The sequence below is a fragment of the Falco biarmicus genome, chromosome 9, assembly GCF_023638135.1.
Source record: "Falco biarmicus isolate bFalBia1 chromosome 9, bFalBia1.pri, whole genome shotgun sequence".
NCBI lineage: Eukaryota > Metazoa > Chordata > Aves > Falconiformes > Falconidae > Falco > Falco biarmicus.
The window spans coordinates 36,826,460-36,848,260 of record NC_079296.1 but is presented as its reverse complement, the minus strand read 5'-3'; the positions used below and the strand labels follow the sequence as shown (position 1 = coordinate 36,848,260).

Sequence of the window (21,801 nt, the reverse complement as noted above, 5' to 3'; positions counted from 1 at the left end):
CTTCTGTTGGGGATTGCAAGATGATGGCAGGTTATGCCTGAGCAACTCTGAACCCATACTTTTTTCAACCCTTTCCCTGAACATTCTCTCTTGCCCTTGGCTCAAGACATATTCCTGGGTGAGGTACTCCTTTGACCTGCCTCAGTCCCACATCAGCACACCCATCGTAAAAGAAACACAGGGCAGACAGCCTCCCCTGGCACCAGGGAGAGATGCAGTGTCTGAAACAGCGCTCCTGGCATTGCTGCCTCCCTCAGAGAACACACACCCTGCCAGCAAATCCAGAGTTGGGGGAGACAGACCTCAGGCAGTGCCAGGGAGGGCGATCTGCCCAGTGGGAACTTACTGAAGAAGGAGAGCACGTGAACCAAGGTCTCTTACCACCTGGCTGCGTGTTAGGGGATTGGAAAGCACTGTACTGTGAAACGGCAGGATAGCTATTAACCGAAAGCTGCACAGTGAAACTGCGAATAAAATCTATTTCTATTGAACCTTTAAAAGTCCTTATGGATCACTTAGGAGCGAGGATGAGTTCTGGTGGGAGCTGTCGGCAGAGGCAGGTGTCATGCCACACGGGGAGCAACTGGGCAGGTCTGTGCCATAGGCCCCTCTGAAGAGCATCCCTCCTCTCCACGCACAGTGCCCATAACCTGAAGCTTTGCAGGAATCAAGTGCTGTGGGGCTGAATCACACTGTGTCTGGCTGTCCTGCATGTGAGCATGGTTAGGCTGGAGTGTGTCACTCTTCCTTGAGACTGAAGGGACTCTGCAAATTCACTAAGAACAAGCAGATTTATGGCTGATAAAGCCAGGAGATTACTACAGTTGTTAGAGGTCTTTGCATCCACAGGCTACATTTGTTTTCCCTCTGAAAGTCACCAGAAGACCTTTCCAGATCCAAATGTTTCCCACCACAGCACTACCAATCATTTGCCTGCAAATTTACTCTGTAACTGCACTTCAGTCCCTCTCTCACAACCAACCCTCCTTCACAGTGCACCAGAACTGCCACAGGCCACGAAGTGGGGAAGCCGGCACCCGGGCCAGAGCCAGCAGGGGGGCCCGGCCAAAACAACGGCTGCCCTTCCCCGCATCCTAAGAAGAGCAGCTGGAGGGTGGGGAGAAGGCAGCTTTGCAATTAAATCACAGCATGGCAGGAGCTGCAAGGCGAGCCCCAAGATGGGAAAGGACAGTGCTGCATATGGCTGGTTTTGCCGGCTCTTGCCCCTGGGTTTGGCTTGCAGGAGGGTTGGGGTGCTTTAGCAGCAGCCCCTGCCCAAACCAACAGCATGGGTCAGCCTGCACCCAGTACGTGAGCAATAAAGATTTGCTTTCAGCTCCTTCCCAACCCTGCATGCATACCCTGCTGTCCCCAGCACTGCTGCGGGTACCGCCCTGTGCTGCTCTGCTGCCGCAACCCTCCTTCCCACATGCTCTCCCCCTCCTTCCCCTGCTCCTTTTAATTAGCAACTTTTTCTTTGTTCCCTTTAATTAAGCGGGGTGGGGGCAGGAGAGCAGAGGGGGAGGCTGCTGTCAGCCAGATGAGTTATTATCGCCGCGCACAAGATCAAAGGCCGGGAGCTCTCGTCTCGTCCTTAATTTGGGCAGCGTCTTTGGGCAAAAGACACTTTTATTTGTGGTTTTTCCATGGTGGTGGTTGGGATGCCAAGGCGTACACTGGGCTGGAAAGGGAGGGCTGGAGCCCAGGAGGGCGAGTTGGGAGCAGGACTTTGGCTCCCCTTCTTTCAAGCCATAACTTGAAGAGGAATTTGGGTGGCGCCTGGACTCCACATGTGGGCATCTCGGGCAGGTTGGCTAATGCCCGCATGTAAAACCTGATGGTCCAGATACTCGCCTAAGGGAGGGGGAGATGACCAGCTTTTATGCAGATAGGGCATGCAGTTCTGCCAGAGCTTTAATGTAGCGAGCACACTAATTATGGGAAAATAGAGGCAAATGTGGGAAAATAAACCACTCAGGGATGTAAGAAAGAGCAGCCTTAGCTAAAGGTATGAGCAAAGGGCCACACTACAATGATATTTTTTATGTGCAAGTTTCTGAAGCACATGTGGGATTGTCTAATGAACAGTGTGTCTTTTGCGGAGGAACATATTCTGGGGTGCCAAAGCTTCAGAGAAATTTGGCCTTATTTTATTTTTAATTTGATCTAGCATAACGATACTACAGCATGGGACAGTTCCTTGCTCTGAGTTTAGAAAGTATAAGGCACTGCACCTCACACTAGGTATTTGCACCTTACAGCTGAGTCTCCGTAATCAGGTCTGTTTGGGTCCATGGGACTGTAACAGGGCGATGCTCTCATTTTATTGAGATTTATCCTCTTATTAAAAATGCTTTAGAGACTCCCCATCTCACATGCCATACTGTATTTTCTGTCCTTATCACACCCACTTATCTGTACCATGTCCCAAATACTCTGCATACCATTGTAATAACTTTTTTGGTGCTTTTTTTGGTAAACTAGGTCACAATTGCAGGCTGGAAGAGAGAGCCCCAATGCTCTATGCCATACAGTACTGCCTTGAAATACGGAAAGTTACAGAAAATCCAAACTGGGCCCCATCTACTATTGAAACACACCTCCTAGCCAGTTCATATTTAATGGTAGCTAAAATTAAAGAAAACAAACAAACTCATAATCTAAGATTAAGGTCTGTGTGATGCTGGAGTGTTGTCTTATAACTGTGTATCAGAAGGCAGAGGGTTGTTAATTAACTTTCTATTGACGAAACAAAGCGCATAGAGATGAACCTTGCTAATCTGTTTTGTGCTAATCAGCACACATTATTAATTTGCTGAAAAAAAAAAGTCATCCTCTTCCCACTTGAACACAAGTTTAATAGGGCTGGAGTGCGGTTTCGCATTACCCAGGCTTCATTCTTTTGATGACATATGTTGCAGTGCATTTCCTAGTGCATTATGAAGCTTCGGCATAAATAATTTAAGCTAAACTCCAGTTGTTAAAATAAATGAGCAAAGTATCTTTGGTGATTAATTACCCTTCCTTCCTTCTCCCTCCCCTCCCTTCTAAAAGCACAAGCACCTGTGCCACAGCCCAGCAAAATGTTTCAGTCTCCTGTGACCAAGGGCATCCCAAATGTTTTACCTGGCACAGGGGGGACCGGGATGCTTGGATTTGCTGCAAATGCCTTCTCAGCCCAGGGGAAGCTGGGAGGTGTCAGCAACCAAATCCTGCTCACACTGAGTCAAAAAAAAAAAATAAATGTTTTGGTGGATTTAATGCTCGATGAATTCCCATTTAACTAGCGGGTTTATGGGACTCAGGTTTTCAATGGGATGAGGTTCAGGTTCTGACTTGCCAGCTTAGAAAGCTTGAATAATCAGTAATAATGTGCTTCTTGGGTCTTTCTGGAAGGACAGCACTCACACGGGACCTCTTACTCACCCTGCCCGCAGCATGCCCAAGCCTGGGCTGCACCCAGTGCCCACAGCTGGGTCCTGCCTGCCCCCATCTAGGTTTTTTTCCTTCTGCTTCCTTGCAGCAATGTGGGCAATGATATATTTCCTTTAAAGAAAGGAAATTTCCTTGAAGTTTGGCTTGTTTGGCTTTCTTGCCCTCTCCTCCCACTCAGGAGGGGACTTCATTCTATTCCTCCCAGCAAGCTCCCACTCGCCTAACACCACCGAGTCACAGCCCCAGGCTGGCACCAACCCCAGGTGCCCCTTTGTGAGGGGAAAGCGAGGTAAGGGGCTGCCGACCGCCCCTCGCCCATGCCTGGCCTGTCTGGGGACACTTGTGGTACCCAAGGACTCTTGCCAGGAAGCACCTTCGCTTTGCTGCCCCCGTGTCTTCTCTCACCCTTCTCCCTCTCCTCAGCCCTGTCAGCTCCGATGAGGAGCTGTGCAGTGCTGGGCACTCTAAGGATGCTTACATGCTCCCGGCACCATAGGGGTGCTGCTCTGGGGGGCAGCCCCAGGCTGCCACCCCCTGCCCGCTCTGGGAGCTGGGCAGGGATGCATACCTGTGGGCACAGCCCCACTGGGGGATAAGCACCTTCCCCTTTCCCCAGCGCCTGCTGGCACACAGAGAGCTGCCATCAGCAAAGCCTTTGGCCTCCAGGGTGAAGTGGGGGGAACAAAATACATGAGCTATGTCTGCTAACAGAGCTGGACGGATGGAAAAACCTGGGCATTAAATAAAACCCACAGATGTTTCACAACCAGCCATGAAGAGTATTTCATTTAACAGCTCAGAGCTATTTTTAGCACCAGTTAATCATTCTATTTTTTCCTTTATGTCTCCCTCCCCCCCTCCCCCCCCCCCCCCCCCCAGTCACGGGAGCTGCTGGAACACCAGACTGCTCTGCCCGAGGAGCATGTTGGCTCCTGCTACCAGGTGCCCACCTGAAGTTAGAGGTCTCTGTAGCAACATCATAACCCATCACTGCAGAAAGGCAGGATGTCGTGATAGCTGGGGATGGAAGGACAGACATCCAGGTAAGAGGAAAACCAGCTTCCTCAAAAAAAAAAAAAAATTAAATAAAATGGGTAGCAAAACTAGGGAAGCTCCTGAGCAATACTGGGGAGTGATTTCCACGCATCACTACATCTACCTGTCTTGCAGGATCAGCAGCTCTTTAAGAGAAAAATCAAGCTGCCACAAACACTGGTATTTTCTCTCGCAGATGCTCTTCACCTTGCTAATGACAGCCCTATGGAGCAGCGGTGGGTTCTCAGCGAAGCAAGAGAAGATGGACTATTGACCCAGGAAGAGGGGACGGGGCACTGGGGAAATGCACACTGAGCCAGTCACAGTGCCTGAACGCAGGCTGGAGAGGGAGTGTGGAAATTCCCATCGGGCGAAAGCAAACATGATGGATGGCACTCCCATCACCCATCCCCGCAGTTCACCTCCAACCGTCTCTCTTCACTTATTTCTCTCTCCTTTTTTTTTTTTTTTTTTTTTTTTTTAAGGTGGGATGTTTTTTAAGTATCCTTTTGGTGGCTAAAACTATTCTGCTCCTTTTTAAGTACTGAAACCTGCTCCAGAATGCATCCAGCGGGACCCAGTCTAAATCAAGGTGAGGTGAAGCACTGCCCATCTCTATCCTCAGGCTCGCAATTCGCCTCCATGGAGGTGCGTCTCCCAAAACCCAGCATGGAGATGCCCCTAAACCCAGCCAGCAGTCAGGGTGAGGGGCTTGGGGGTCGGGGTGGTCCTGCCACACCTCTCAGCTCCCACAAGGTGGCAGGTCTCCATAATTGTTTTATACGCTGCGATCCCAATCACACAAGCCCACCAGCAGCAGCCGTGGCTTGCCAGCCCTGCCGAGAAGGCAGCCGAGCCCCAGCAAGTCATTATTTTTTTAAAAAAAAAAAAAAAAAAAAAAAAAGATGGGTCTTTTGCAAATGTAAACTGGTTTTTTTTCAAAATAAATACGTTCATCCAAATTCAAAAAAGCAGCATAAAAAAACTAGGACAAGGCACGGCCAAATCATGGCTCCTTGTGCGTCCTGAGTGATTGCAAGGTTCAGAGCAGACACGTGGCAAAGCAGAAGGATGCTGGAGATGTAGAAACCCAGGAAGGAGCAGAGAGGTAGTTCAACAAGGTTCAGAAGGTGGGGAGGAGATTTAGAGATTATGCCAGATCAAAAGGATAATTATTTTTGTTACATTTCCCTATCTGCATCACTCTACCGGTTATGCGAGAAGCCGAGCGGCTGTGCTGATTTTCTCGTTTTCAAGCATGCCTAGTGTAAAGAACATGTTTCTAAAGCCTTGGCAATAAATGCCAATCTTTCATCAGACCTGTTTGCTGTGTATTCAGAGCAGAAGAGGCAAACCCAGAAAGACTTGGAGATATAGCCTGTAGATGTTTCCCCCAACACCCATAGGCTCGCTGCCTCCCAAGGTGTCAAGGAGCATTGGCACAGGACAGAATCACCCCCCAAAATGAAGCAGCTTTCTGTTCAGAATTTGGCATCTTTGCTACCAGTCCCACAAGGACAGAACTTTCTGGCTTCCTGCTTGAATTGTCTTAGGAAAAGCCACTCATCCCATATAAAGCACCTCCAGCCAGCAAAGAAATTAGTCCCAGCCCTCACACCCTTACTCACATACAGTCACCAAATCCCTGGCTGTAAATGGGGTGAGGAATGGAGGTAGGATTTGCCTCCCTGCTTCACCTGAAAGCCTGCAGTAGATGGCCCGGATAGATTTTTGGTTGCCCTTCCCTACCAGGAGGCTGCTGCAAAATCCTGCCCCTCACAGCCCTTTCACGCTGGGCAAGCAGCAGCTCGCCCAGGAGTTGTGGTCCCTATCTAGAGCAGAGCCAAAGCAGGGGTGTAAGGATTGGGGTGGATGCAGGTGAGAGGCAGTGGGGTACCCATGGTGCTGCCGGCTCTGGTTCCAATTCCCTGACCCGCAGCACTCATGCAGAGCTGGCTGTGCCCAGGGGAGCCAGAAGCGGCTGGAAGTGTTTATGCGCAAGCACGTCCCTCCAGAAAGAGGGCGGGGGAAGCTGTGTGCACAAAGCAGCAGCCTCCCAAGCCTTGAGCAAAATGCCTCCCCACTCTCCACTTCCCCAGAATAGTCTCCCTGCCCAGACAGCCACAGGCAGGAGATCCTGCTGAAGCAACTTATTGCTTGCCGCAGTGGTACCAAGCCTGGCAACAGCTTAAAAGCTGTCTGGGCGGCTGGAATGAAGGCACCTCTCTTCCAGGCTTGCCAGTGGAACAGCTTTGCTAGTGGAGGGCAACCATCCAGCAGCTGCTGGTCCAGCCTCTCCCAGGGCTCCTCTCTCTACTAACTGGGGAGGGAGCACTATCCCAGCACCACTGGCTGGCAGCAAGCAAGCCAGCGTGAGCGCACTGCCTTGCCATCAACACCAGACGCTTTGAAGTGCCATCGTCAGCTAAGAAACCCCCTCCAGGAAGGCAATTTCCCAATAGTGAGCTGCAGATACTCCCACCAGAAGTGACGATAGGTATCAAAGTACCTTGGAGGACCTTGGCCAGAGCTCCCATCTCTAGCACCTGCAAACTGTGGGTGAATCTGGTGCTCTGTAGGGATGAGCATCAACGTGTAGGTGTGCAAAAGCTTTCCTGACATGCAGCCGGCTTCCCACTCCTCCACTAGCTGCTGGTGCTGCCGCTGGCTCCACAACAATGCTGCAAAGCTGGTCCCCAGGGACCTCTGGCCACCAGGACCCTTCCCTTCCCTGGGGAAGGAGACTTCCCCAGGAGGAAGAGGATGCACACGGACATCTCTCCTGCCAAGCTCTCTCTTGCCAAGGCCAACCATCTGACCACAGGCCTTGATGGTCCCTCCAACAGCTTTTGGGGCTCCCCATCCCTGTCCTGCCACCATCGGAGCCAGTTGTCTGCTCTCAACTCCGTATCAATACCATGCTTAATTTACAGGGCAATAAAAGTTAATTAATGCTGTAGTTACAAACCCATTACAATGTAATTATTGTTTAATGGGATTATAAGTTATGCAATTTCTGACAAAGTGCTTATTGCTTATATAACAAACCAGAAGATATTTACAAAGTGATTAATTGCAGCAGTGCTAAGCAGCTGGCTCAGTGTAGAGATGGGGATGGGGGCTGCCCGTCTCTCTCCGGAGGAGAGCCCACGCCTCTCCCAGCACCGGACAGGGCTGTGCGGCCAGAGGAGCAGGGAGTACAGCTTCATCCCAGTGCTGCGAGCGGCTCTGCCCACTCCTCTCACCCCAGCATTGGGACATGGGACATGTCCCAGCCCCTGACAAGACAACAGCAAAAGCACCGCTAGCTTTAGCAGAGTCAGGATTTCTCCCTGGTTGTGCATATCTGTCATGACCTCCTAAAGCATTTTTTCCCCCCCAACTCTTAATTTCCCAATTGCATTTCCTTGGCCTTTGCTAGGGACCCCTCCACATGCTGACCATGGAGGAGCATCACCTCTTGCTGCAGCCTGGGACACAGCTACCTGAACGTGCAGAGACATACCAGCAGGCCTCCAAAGACATTTCTTTCAGAAAGGCTGCTTTGCTCTCCCACCTTCCCCTTCCCTGTGCGGAGGGAATAGAGGGAAATGGCTCCCAAGCAGCAGAATATCAAGCCAGGAGGCTGCTCACCCAGTTGCCCTTTCATGTTGGATGATCCTCATCAGCCGTTACACATGTGTCTTGCCTTGTCTCCCCTGCACCCAGAGAGCTTTGGGAATGAAAAGGGCAGCTGCCGCAGATGAGCACCTGGGGCTACGGCTGACTTTAGCACAGAGCTAGAGCCCAAGCAGTATCAGAGGAGGATTTAATTCACTCTTGATAAGGCTGCTGGGTTTTGGTGTGTGGGAGCCCGCACCCACGTGGCAGAGCCAGAGCCACTGGCCATCCCTGAAAGCAAAAGGGAACAAGCATAAGGATTTCCAGCAGTCCAAAATGGGCCAAATTCTGCCCCAGAGGGCTCGATGCACCCTGCTTATGAATATCAAGCACCCAGATGAGCTATGGGTCAGTGTGCTCCCAGCCAAAAAGGTCCTGGGACAGGGAGGACCCCTGAGCAGTCAGCCCGGGCAGGCAGTTCACACCAGTGGCTTGATGCTCTTGAGAGTGGCGAATTAAAAAGAAAAATAATTAAGGTTTTAATAATTAATATTGCTGCTGGGATAATTACTGTTATTACTACTACTATTACTGTTTGGACTGGGGCTTGTCACGGTTCATTTGGGGAGGAAAAAGTCACAGCCTGCTCATGGGAAAAAGGGCAAAACGTGCTAAAGGCCATTCATTGCATGACTCAGGGCCAAATAACCCTGTTTTTTTCTGCAGTGAAAGATTATTAGGCGCCTAATAGGCGTTCAGAGCCTTTTTGGCTTCCTCCCTCCCCCCTCCTGAAATCTCCTGCCTCACGCACAGCCTATCTGACCCACGGAGCAAGGCTCTGTCCTGCTCCCAAGGCTGCTACAGTAAAGGAAACTGCTATAAAAATGCAACAGAGCACTTTTCCAGCAGAAAATGCAGCTGCTTTGAATTCCCAGCAATTAAAAGTTTGACTGGAGGGGGGGAGGGAATAATCTGAATTTCTCTCACGTTCGCTTTGTTTACTTTTATAAGCTCTTTTTAACATTTTTAGGTTGCTGCATTGTTATCTAAACAAGCTGCTTCTCTGAATCTGACTTATTTTATGAGAAATTTTCAACTTTCTGCCTTTAAGTAAAAAAAAAAATTAAAAAAAATCAAATTACAACCTGGAAACGGTCTGAATATTTGACACAACACAGATTCCAGCTCTCAATCCAGCTGCATGTATTGAACTGGATGAAGCCCTCAAAAGTGGACATCTTCCCAGCTGCTTTCATGTGGCAGCTCCTCTGTTGCTTGAATTATCTCTTTGTGACATTTCCAGCGCTTAAAGAGCAGCGGGGGGATTTGGTATGTTGCTTTTGTGAATGGTATTTAAAGCTTCTTTTTATAACCCTGACCCGGTTTACCCTTTAACGTAACAAATCAATCTTCCCTTAAATTGTTTAGCTTCTAGTCAAACACAGGGAGTCTTACTGATGTAAATATTATGTTTGCTCACTTTATAAGCTGGCACGCTCCACAGCTGCCTTTGCTTCTCTATAGGATTGCTATAGGATCATCATACACAGGAGGAGAAGGATGCAAACATCCACCCCCAGCCCCGGCGGGATGCTTTCCTGGGGCAGTGGGTAGTAGGACCTCCTTAGGGTGGCTTCGCAAGGCTCAGTGCTGAGCAGAAGCGGGAAAGGGGTAACACAAAATACACTAATTTCAGCTAATCTCACCCAACTGAAGCACCTGTGTTTGGTTTAAAATATCTCCTGTGTCACCGGCTCCTGTTGAATCCTATTCTGCAGCGGCTGCTCCAGCCTCTGGCTCCCAGGTGAGGTTAAAGACAGCTCTGCTACTGAAAATGGCTTTTTTTTTTTTTTTTTCTTCCTCCACAGGGCCAGACTATCTGGTTTGGGCATGACTACATGAATAAAAACTTTCTCCTTCACTTTTCCAGCTCCAGTTTACAGGCCAACCACCAAACTTGAGCTCCAAGCACAGAGACATTCCTATTATCCAAGAACATCTAATAATATTTAATCCTGCTAAGCTCCTGAACACACCAATACCTCCCAGCAATGAGAGCTGTGGCTTAATTAACAGAGGTTAATTAATAAGCCAGGGAGTGGGAGGAGGAGGGAGGGGCGGCTTTGCAAGAGAACCTGGTTACCCCTCCCACACTTCAGCGAGCACCCAATGTGCTGCTGCGACTCTATTTTCAGGCTGGTTTCTAAACAAATCTTGCTCTGCCCCTGGCTCCCAGCCCGTTTCCTCCCAGAGCCCAAAATAAAGAATGGGGATGTAGATGCCTGGCTGCTGAAAAACCGATCCCAGGCACGTGTTCCCTGCTGTCCCCTGGGAGTCCATGGGACGTTTGAATAGGAAGCAAGCTAAAGAGAGGAAAGCAGCAGGGCCTTCTGCAGGAGCCAAACCCAGAGCTGTTACAGTTGTTTTACGAGCTTTATTCGTACCACTTTCTGTCTGGAGAAACGCAGCTGACGGGCCAGCTCGGCACTATGCCCTGCACTATCCCCCCCCCGTCTCTCTGGCAGAAAGCTTCTCTCTTCCTTGCCGGCCAGACTGGAGAAAGCCATGTGCCAGCCACAACACGAAGCCCTTCGCTCAGCACCGTTACCCCTGGGATGCCTGAACCCATCACTGGGATGTCCCCATCACCTGGGCTGGATCAACAATGGCTGTGTGCAGGGAGTTAATTCTGCTCAACGGACAAACAGAGCTTATTGTCCCAATTCTGTTTGCATTAATAAGATAATGAAAAGCTGGGTTTGTCTCAGGGAACAAAGAAAAATGCCACATTGCCACCCTGCCAAAGCACTCGTCTCCCTGACTTTCCAGAGGGTGTCCTTTTAGCACAGCAGTGCCCTCCCTGGGACTGAATCCTGCAGTTCTGGTAGAGTCAGGAACCTACCAAACATGATATTACAAAGCCTGGGTCTACAACCACCATGTTACAGGCATCTTGCCAGGCAACAAGCAGCTGGCTGGCATGGCCTCAGGTTCAAACGCCGATATAGCATCTCCAGCCCAAGCAAAAATTATGTTCAAAGCTCATAACATCTCATTGCATCACTCAGATATGTATTTCCTACTGAAAGAAGAGCAAGGAAGCTTGAAGAGCAATGCAGACCTAGAAGAGGATGGCATTTAAACCACCACCTGGAAGCATTACTCCCAAACACAAGCCCCTGCCTCAAAGGTAAGATGAAAGTGGATGAAAGGAAATACTACTTTGCAACAAATGGATCAGGGAAAATGGCAGGAGAAGTAGGTGATAGGAGAACCACTGCAAAGGGGACAGGGAATAGGCTGTGGAAGGTGTGAAAAACACAGGGGCTGTGAGCGAGCAGTAAGAGCAGTGTGGTCTCCACCTGGTAGCTGGCATAACGGCCAGTCCTGTCCTAAAGTTATGTTATCGCTCTCCCGTTTCCTTCCTCCAGAGCCTTCCTAAGGTAAGAAGAAGAAGAAAAAAAAAAAAAAAAAAAAGAGAGGGGAAAACATAAAAAGCAGACAAATCACTTTTTTCCCCAAAAATAATTGTTGGGCTTTTTTGGCAAAGAGCAGATAAGGAATACTGCAGTGTTTGTCATCATTAGGTTAGAGAGACTGCCAAGATGTAATAGCATTAAAGCTGAAGGCATTGTGGGTAATAGCATGCAAATTGCTACAAAGGCATTGGAAAGTAAGGCTGGTGTCTGAGCAATGTGAAAAGGACACTCTCAAGTACTCTTTTCAATGTAATTTTCAGACCCTGCTTTTTGTGATACTATTGTAGAAGTTAGACGATAAAGCTCCTTAGTCTGCTGATCCACCCTGGGCTGTAGTCCTGTCCAAGTGCTTGCATCCTTTGGTAGATACCAGCATCATTGGTGACTTCAGCAAAGCTCTGGGGACAGCCTGGGAGCAAGTGGGGGCTGCCTTGCTGTCACTTACTCCTCCAAGCTCACCCCTTGGTTTCTCTCTGGACCCCCATGATGCTGTGGAGCACTTAAGGAGAATGCCCGAAGAATGAAATAGCTCCATGAAAGGTAAGCTCTGGGCAGCAGGGCCTTGCTTCATTAGGAGCGATGCCAATAAATCCACAGGCAGCAAGAAAAAGCCATGTGAGGCTGAGGGTGCATCACTCGTCTGCAGCCCAAATGGCATGTCCAACATCAGGCTTAGGTATCTGACCTCAGAAACCACTCAACTCTTGGTTTCCCATTCTTTTAACATCACTTACCTATTTATGTGACTGCTAAGAGAAGAGGGCTCAGCCTCTCCACTCATACCCTTGAACTCAGGGGAAAAAAAAAAAATCCAATCTGACTACTATCCAGACACTTGAGTGACCTGAGAATGCCTTCTGCTAAGTTCAAGGGTCTCCTCATCAAGGACTGCAGCAGCAGCTAACTTTTTCCTCTGTTGTTTTCACTCAGTTAAGTACAGCTTCCTAATTGGAGTAGCTTTATAATGGCCATTTACTACGGTAGCCCTTAGATGTTAAAAAGAAAAAAAAAGAAGTCAGTAGCCTAGGATGGTGAACAAACCACATGCATCAGAGAAAGAGTTCCCCAAAGAAAAGCCAGCAGTCGGGTAGGCAAAGCAGAGAGAGGCAGCAAGAAGAAATGCTGTTATTCCCTTTTCTACAGCTGAGGAGCAGAGTGATGAATCTGCACACTCCAAGTTTACGATGCACCAAGAATAGAGCATTTATCTATCCAGTCCCAAACCCGTGTTTTACAGGCAAGGCCAGGTTTTAGGGTTAAGAACACAAGGGCAGAGACAGCCCTGACTTCTTGGGGGGACACAGAAACAAACAGATGTTTTCACAGATTTTCCCAGTTTGTTCACTGATTGATGAACACTTTGATACACAAAACCACGTCTCAGGAATGGAACCATTCTTTTTCTCTATGCCCATATCCTATTTGTAGAATAATTCATCACAGTCTGAGTTGCAGGATCTAATTGCTTGTCTTTGTTTGAATGAGTGAAAGAATATATATATATTCAGGAGTGGAGGCCACAGAGATCTTCAGGAATGGCATCTTTCCAATAGCATGACATGATTTTTTCCAAAAAGACTTTCCAGTCATACTGTTGTGGGGAAAAAAAAACAACAAAACAAAACAAAACAAACCTTGCAAAAAACCAAGGATGTGACAGCACTACAGGAATCTTATTTTGTTGTGAGTTTTTTCCTCCATCTTTCTGTCTCACAAATGCTCTCAGAGGCAGCCAAACTACAATTGATCTTCATCTTTGTGACCCTGATTTCCTAATGCTTAATCACGTGGGCTTAAGCTTGCATGAACAGCAACATCCATAAAATTAAAGAATAACAACCAATATCTGTGTTTTACCAGCAGATGATGTGAATTTGAGGTGGTGGTTTTTTGGGTTTTTTGTTTAAAAGCAGTTAGAATCAAAAGGAGATTCCTTGACAAATGAAGAAAGGCTAGTTCTAACCAACTTGACAGCGCCATTTTAATAGGATCTCACTTGGAATCGTTAATAAGACATCTGGAGCTCGCTTGAGTGATTGGTGTGCCAGGACTGAAAACACTCATGGAGAGGGAAGACTCTTGTACATGTCAAGAGTCCTTTGTATACTAACCTTTTGACGGAAAACTAGAGAAAAGGGTGGATACAAAGTGCTGTCTGATACTCCCCGCACCAAGGAATGTGTTGGTGCTTGGAGAGCACAGGTGCCACAGGAGAGCCCACAGTCTCCTCACCTCTCTCTGGCATCAGGCAGGGGCAGGCATCAAGGTCTGCCAGGTAAGCTGCTTTGTAGGGGCAATTTAGAGTGAAGGAAATCAAGACTGACCTCTTCCCGTGCTTCAAGCAGACTAATCCTGATCCCTTTTTCAGCAGCACATGGACCATTCCTCTTCACCCTCCAGTTTTTTGGTGAAGGGAAGCCTGTCCACTCTGCTGGAGACCTTACATGGGGGGATGCCCACATAGCAGGAGGGGTCTCGGCGGGAGGTCACTTGCCTGCCTCCCTTACTGCACTGTGCTTCAGCGAAGGGTTTGTACCTTCAGTTTCAAAGGCATGCCTTTAAACTCCCCTGTAACAGGAGACTCATTTTTCATGCTGAATGAGATAAAATTCCCACTGTTACCTCATTTACATCTCAATACTGGTAGGTTATAGATGGCTATTACTTATATATGTGTAAGACATCCATTTCTTATTCTGTGGGATACAGTAAGAAGAAAAATACCCATCTTCCTGTTCACCTTCTCTGTATTGTTTCTTTTTTCCCCCCTTTTTTTTATCCCTTGCTCAAGTTTGACTGTTGCTAAGAATTTGCAAATAAATAAAGGAGTGAACAGCCTCATAAAAGCTGATTGTTTCCCCCTCCTGCAAAGACTGTCTTTGTGAGGAAGATTAAAAATCCTTCCATGCTGCAAAAGACAAAGGTATCCCTGGGCGAGAATAAGACATAAAAGAGGTTACTACATACATCTCTTGGCTGTGTGGACTGCTAATTCACACTGTTGTCAGCCTTTCTTGTCCACCTTTACTCTTTCTTCCCATTATCATTAAAGGAAAAGTTACTTCTGCAGCTGCTGAGAGTAACACTGGAAGCAACAGTTGCAACACGAGCAAGAATATTTGCTTTCCCAGCCAGCAGCAGGGAAAGGGGCTCCATGAGACCATCGATAAAGGAAAAACATCTGCTCACAGCTGGGATGTAAGGCAGCAGGTGAGGACACATGCTGTCATCTCACTCCATGGACTGAGCTGGTGGTAAAATTGCTCACCCCTGAGTTCAAAATTCATTGTCATGATGAGGCAGCTACTTATTACTTGGGCACCAAGAAGAGGTGCAAAAGGCATGCCACGGGCCTTTTGTGGGTCTCATGGCCTGAGATCATGAGCCTATAGCTATAGGCATAATCCCATTATGGCACCTCCACCTGGCACTGGCTGCTAAACCAGCAACTCATGGCCCTGTTGAGGCTGAGTTCAGAAAGGCTCTACAGAAAGCCCTGGGGAACACCAGAATCTTGAAAGACTTGCTCTGGAAGTTCAGGTTTCTCCTAAATCCATATGTGTGCAGGGCTGCCTCCTCCCAACCCCCTTTGCTAGTATTAAATTGGATGCCAGAAAGGAGCTGTCTCCCATAGTTGTTCCCTGCCAAAGCACTCCTGGACCCCATCAGCACTTTTACTGCTCCTCCTTCCTCACAGCCCAGGGACAGTCCTGCAAGCAGATGAGAAACCACCGAGGCCTCCTCACTAAGTGTCTTCGTTCAGATGAAGGCCACACCACAGGGCAAACTCCAAAAGCCGCTGGGTTTTTCTTTCCCTCCCCTCCAAAAGTGCTTTGTCAGTACTCATCAGAAGCACAGCAGGTTTTACTGGTACCTGTGCTATCAGCAAAGTGGCTGCTTTTCTTCTTTGCTGACAACCTACATTCCGTTTATGAGATTTAAAAGACCTTCAGATTCAAAGCCTTGTAGTGACTTTCCTCTTCCTTTCTTTTCTCCTTCCTTCTTTCTCTTGTTTTTTGCTTTCACTAAAGGAAGAGGATTTTTTTTCCTTGCATGTTGAGCAGAGCAAGGAAGAGAGTCAACATTCTCATTTTCCCTCTTCTTCAACTCCCTGCACCAGCTCGGTGTTGCAGGTAGACGTCAGTAACTTATTTCTTGTTCCCCTGATAGCTGGGGGTACCACTAAGAAGCAGCCGCCAGAGGCAAGGACGGCTACTTAAACAGATTTTAATAGACAGGAGTTTGATGGAATTTGTAGGGCTGGGGGAGCTGGGGGGAATCGATCCATTCAGGTACAATCAGATCCTCCCACAGGTTAACTGCAGCCTCTTCCCTTTCAGAGCTGAGATGAAAAGCTTTTCGAGGCTGGCCCCTGGAAAACATTTATTTCTCTCTCAGTCAAAAGAGATGGACAGTGTTCTGTCTAAAAAATGCCAAGCAGGGTAAAACACCGCTTCAGACAGCTCTCTTCATTGCTAAGCAGCCAAGCCCTTAGCCTGACTCTTAACATAATTTACTTATTTTTCTGAACAATGCCATTTCTTTATTAATAGCCAACCTACAAATGTGATATTCTTGGCTATTTTTTGAGTGCAATAGGGAAGGGAAGGAGACCTGGAGCTGCAGTACTCCAAAGACCCTGAGTAAGGCTGGCTGATTGAAATCACTTGAATTTCCCATATTATTAAAAAGAAGAGAGCTCCTGGTTTGTCTTGGTGATGTGGGAAAGAGCTGCAAAGGGAACAGCAGACCAGAATGGAAGTGTCCAAGGACAGACTCATACCGATACTTTTTCTCTTTTTGTCTCTCATCTGCAACAATTTGAGACAGTGTTCGCATGAAAGCCCTTTCTGGCAAGCACCAAATCAGTCCACGTTTAAGTTATTTATCCTTGCCTACTATTTGTGCCATCAGCTCAAGGAAGAGACCCTTACATCAGTCACTGGGGTCCCCTCAGTTTTAAAGAGCATGCAGCATATTGCACACTCTGAAGATGGTACCTATGGGACACCAAGCATGCAGGGGATGCGAGGTGGTAGCTGCTCAACCCTGCAGGGGTGGGGAGCACAGGGATCAGCCACGGCGGGGCTGAGGCGGGTGCGTAAAGAGGAGCCACATTCAAGTTTTCTGTATTTGAAGCAGGAAAGCTGATGGGGGGAGTGCACATTAAGGAACATGGGAGCGATGGAAAAAATATGAGCACAAAGGAATGACCACTTCTCATTTCTGATCGGTTTTGAAAAGCAAATGGACTCTGAACCATGTCTAAACATAGGTTAAGACCAGCAACCGAGAAAGGCCCGAAGATCCCTAGAATTACCCTTAGGCGAGTATGTCAATATCCTGTGCTGGGAATAAGAACTAGCCAGAAAACAATAACTGTGTGATTTGGGATATCTAGGGATTTCTCTTCCAAGACCTTTTAATTTCATGTTGGATTCTTTCAAGAGGGAGAGGAAATGCACACCAGCCTAAGAAATACAATACGCAGGTTGCAAGCATTTCCCTAGAAGATGAAGGATTTTGCATGTTTGCTCTGCCTGATTCTCTCTCTGGCCCCGTGCATATTTAATTAATGCCAGCTCTCTATCAGGCAGAGGTTTTGAACATGAACTCCTGTATCTCCTGGATGGATGCCCTATGAGTAAGCATTTCTACCTGAAAAAGCTCCATAAAACACGTCCAGCCAGCTTCCTTCCTTTTTTAGCTATAGGTTATCTTTTAACACCAGCAACGGACTGAAGCCTCAGCACAGGTGACAGACATATCAAAATCCTCTTGCTGGAGCCCTTTAGGTATTCAAAGGCTTTCCCAAGCCATTTGGGCAATGTCGGGCCTCATTATATTTCTGGAGACTACCTTGGAAAACATCTCCTCAGGATGGGTATTTTTCTTCTTACGGTATCCCACAGAATAAATAAGGTGGATCTGGGGACTACAGGCCTGTCAGCCTGACCTCGGTGCTGGGGAAGGTTATGGAGCAGATCATCCTGAGCACCATCACACGGCACGTGCAGGATAACCAGGGGATCAGGCCCAGCCAGCGTGGGTTTGTGATAGGCAGGTCCTGCTTGATGAACCCAATGTCCTCCTATGACAAGACAACCTGCCTAGTGGACTGAGAGAAAGGCTGTGGATGTTGTCTACCTGGACCTTAGTAAAGCCTTTGACACCATCTCCCACAGCATTCTCCTGGAGAAACTGGCTGCTCATGGTGTGGACGGGTGTGCTCTGCACTGGGTGTAAAGCTGGCTGGACAGTCGGGCCCAAAGAGTGGTGGCGAATGGAGTTACACCCAGCTGGCGGCCGGTCACACGTGGTGTTCCCCAGGGCTCAGTACTGGGGCTGGTTCTGTTTAGTATCTTTACTGACAATCTGGACAAGGAGATCGAGTGCACCCTCAGTGAGTTTGCAGACGACACCAAGTAGGAGGGGAGTGTTGACCTGCTGGAGGGCAGGCAGGGTCTGCAGAGGGGTCTGGACAGGCTGGATGGATGGGCCGAGGCCGATTGTATGAGGTTCAACCAGGCTCAGTGCCGGGTCCTGCCCGTGGGTCACAGCAACCCCACACAGCCCCACAGGCTGGGGCAGAGCGGCTGGGAAGCTGCCTGGCGGGGAAGGCCCTGGGGGTGCTGGCTGACGGCCGGCTGGGCATGGGCCAGCAGTGTGCCCAGGTGGCCAAGGAGGCCAAGAGCATCCTGGCTTGTGTCCGAAGCAGCGTGGCCAGCAGGCCCAGGGCAGGGACTGTCCCCCTGACCCCGGCACTGGTGAGGCTGCACCTCAAATCCTGTGTTCGGTTTTGGGCCCCTCACTGCGGGAGGGACGTAGGGGTGCTGGAGCGTGTCCAGGGAAGGGCAACGGAGCTGGGGAAGGGGCTGGAGCACAAGTCTGATGAGGAGCAGCTGAGGGACCTGGGGCTGTTTAGCCTGGAGAGGAGGGGGCTCAGGGGGGACCTTGTTGCTCTCTCCAGCTGCCTGACAGGGGCTGTGGGCAGGTGGGGGTTGGTCTCTTCTCCCAGGTAACAAGTGACAGGACAAGAGGAAACAGCCTCAAGTTCTGCCAGGGGAGGTTTAGTTTGGATATTAGGAAAAATGTCCTCACTGACAGGGTGGTCAAGCATTGGACCAGGCTGCCCAGGGAGGTGGTGGAATCACCATCCCTGGAGGTGTTTAAAAGGTGTGTAGATGTGGTGCTTAGTGACACGGTTTAGCGATGGACTTGGCAGTGCTGGGCTAATGGTTGGACTCCACGATCTCAAAGGTCTTTTCCATCATAAATTACTATGATGTTGAAACTGTTTACTGGTAGAAATGCAGGCAGAAGGTGTTTTAGAAGTGCCATTGGTCTGGAGATGTATTTGTAACATGACTTTTGTCAAGAGACCTGCCAAGAGTCTGTGTATCAAACCCGTCCTCTTAAGTTCCACCTCCCAAGAAGACCCAACCAAACAAAAATCTTACAGCCCTTCTTCATTGCAAATGCTGAAAGTGAGCAAGCCCTCAAGCAGTCAAGCCCCCACCTCTATGCCAGCTCTCTACCCAGCATCCACCAAACCCACAACAACACTGTAACATTATTTGCAAAAGAGTGAGAATACAAAGACTCTTTGGTGCATTGCAATCGCCAGGCAGCTTTATGGACACACGTTTTTCCTTGCTAGCTATGTTCTGTTGTCAGACTCCCACCCTTTGATTAACTTTGGTGAAAAGACACAGATACTGAAGGCAACCATACCTCTGCTGATCTCCTATGACCTCTATTCTCCAGCACCCAAAAAGCTGGCATGCCTTTGCCTGAATTCTAACCTTCAGTAAGGTCTTCCCTTTTCATGTCTTCTCTGCCACATGCACAAGCATATTCTTTTAATCCCCACCATCCTGGAGGAGTCCCCTCCATTCTCGCAACGCAGATCAATCACAGAAACCCTTCCAGAGAATTCATCCAAGACTTGACTCACTCTAAAGTAGTCTGTAGAGATCATGCAAAACCTCACACAGGGCAGCCGTGATCGTTAAAGCATCTAATTATGTACTTTCCCATTGCTAAGCCTGATTTGATTTAAGCAGCTCCCTGGCTAGCGCTCTGGGACATAACACCATGTTCTGAATCATCCCCATCCCATCTGCTCCAGTCTTTGCCCTTCCCCACTTGCAGGTAGGATAACACAACATGCCAAGCTAAATATTTAATAGGAGTGCTAATGGCTTTGTTAAGTGAAGCTGGGGGTGGGGGGAGCATTTCCTTGCTTTAGGATGACGGAACTGGGTTTGTGCTAGTGGGAAACCCGTACATCCCAGTCCTGTGCTGGTTTTGTGCTCGTGCTGTGCTTCTGGGGCATGAATACCCAGGCTACAGGCAGATGGTGCCAGGCTCACACCCGGCACTGAGCCACCACTAAACAAAAACATGCACCAGAAACAGCTTTAAAGGATGAGGATTTTTTTTTGTGTGTGTGTGCTTCTTTTCAGGTGAAGGGATCAGGCGGCCCTAAGAAGCCTTCCTGAGGAAAAGCCTTCTTGGGGTGGTGCTATACAGCACTCTACAAAATCAAGGCAGCTGAACCCACAACAGCAAACCTGGCCATAGAGCGAGCAGTCAGGGTTGGAGCAGAAGCTCAGTGGAGCCGTGCCAAAACTACCCATTTTCACCTTGCTAGGATTTTCACGACAGTTTGCAAATCCCGTTGACGGGGAGATAAAAACACCCACCAATGTTTCAGGGCCAGATGGTAGTTTATGTTTATGAAAACTGCAATTTGTTTTCATGGAAACTAGTAAAAGGATAGCGAGCAAACCTGGAAAACCACGGCTCACTCTTTGGGGAAGAGTATGTTTTATGAACAGCTTTTGTTGCCACTGCTGATCTGCAGCTGATGGAGCATGCTGAAGAGATGGTACATGAGACCACCCTAAAGGTCTGCCCAACCCAAGAAAGCAACTGTGGAATCCAGAGGCCATCAGCTGAAATTCAGCCTTGATTATTGAGAAGTGGAAAAGAGATACCTCACATGACGTGGACAGCTTGCCAGCTTGCTAGTGGATGCAGTTCATTACTGAACCTCCATTATGCAGAGAATGAAATCATGGGCATGCTCATCATGCCTGGTGGATGAGCCTAAAGAACAACCAAGGCCCATCCAGTAAGCTAGACGATGAGGAACAAAGTTATGTGTAATTTTTTGTCTTACAGCTTTGTAACTGGCTTTGTTCTTTCCATTTTTTGTCGAGAAGCAGGTAAAGATGGACCAGCAAGTAGAGCTTCTCACGCACTGTATTTCCCCTGGGTGCTTCCACCTTTGGCTGATCTTTCACACCAGGTCCCCCCAACAACTGCCTCTGTGCCCTGGGGCATTGTATTGGTTTTGGCTGGATTAATCTTAGCCTGATCCTGCAAGAGCAAGGCCCATGGCACAGGCAGTGGAAACCCTGTTGGCTACGGTGGCCCCAGGCCAGGAGTGACATCAGTTCCTAGAGAGGACTCATACATTTCATCTAAGTTTTCTTCTGCTGAGTTTTCACTCTGCTTGCAGGGGACCCATAATACTTCATCTGTCATGACTGCTCCCACGGACTCACATTCTGATATCATGAATTTGTGATCATGATGACATCACTGACAGACCAAGCAGAAGGCTCCAGGGCTAAGCAAAGGACCTTCTCTCTAAAGAGCAGCAGTGACGTGGCCAACAGGACACTTCACACCCAAATGCCTGCAGGAAGCACTCAGAAACAGGGAGGGATTCATGCTTTTCAGCCCAGATTTAGCTTTTGTATTTATTGCCAAAGCAAGATCTGATGAACATGGTAGGTTTGGACACATTGCTTCCAAGAGCAGACACATGTCTCTTAATTGGGGAGGTTTGCTCTGTTTTCTGGTGGTGTTGTTTTTTTCCTCTGTTTCCAAGAGCTTCCATTCCTCCAACTGACAGCTGAGCAGTTCTATGAGCAAAGACAGGTTTTGGAGGAAAACAGGGATGTGTCTAGGTAAGACCTTGTTTGATGTTGCTGTGGTACTGCAACTTAGACTGTTGATAAAGCCATGGTTACTCTTCCTTAATATATCTGCACAGAACAAAAGCAGAATGCTCGAAGACTGAATTCCAGCATTGGTGGGGGGAAGAAGGCAACGACCCTGTTATTTGAAAAGGCTCAGAGGCTCATGTCAGCCTCACTGAATTCAGCTCTCCCAAGAGCATCCCTGAGTGCATGTATATTCTCCTCCCTATACATACTTGCAAATGTTGATTTTTTGC

General features: G+C 48.5%; 1 protein-coding gene across 1 annotated transcript in view; it reads right to left on the bottom strand.

The window, feature by feature from the left end:
* The window catches only part of SLC29A3 (solute carrier family 29 member 3), a 174,525-nt gene extending 171,387 nt beyond the window's left edge, over positions 1–3,138 (bottom strand). Inside the window, exon 1 of the mRNA XM_056351315.1 lies at positions 3,127–3,138. The gene's annotated coding sequence lies outside the window, so the exon portion shown is untranslated. The remainder of the gene's footprint in view (positions 1–3,126) is intronic.
* Between the last annotated feature and the right edge of the window lie 18,663 nt (positions 3,139–21,801).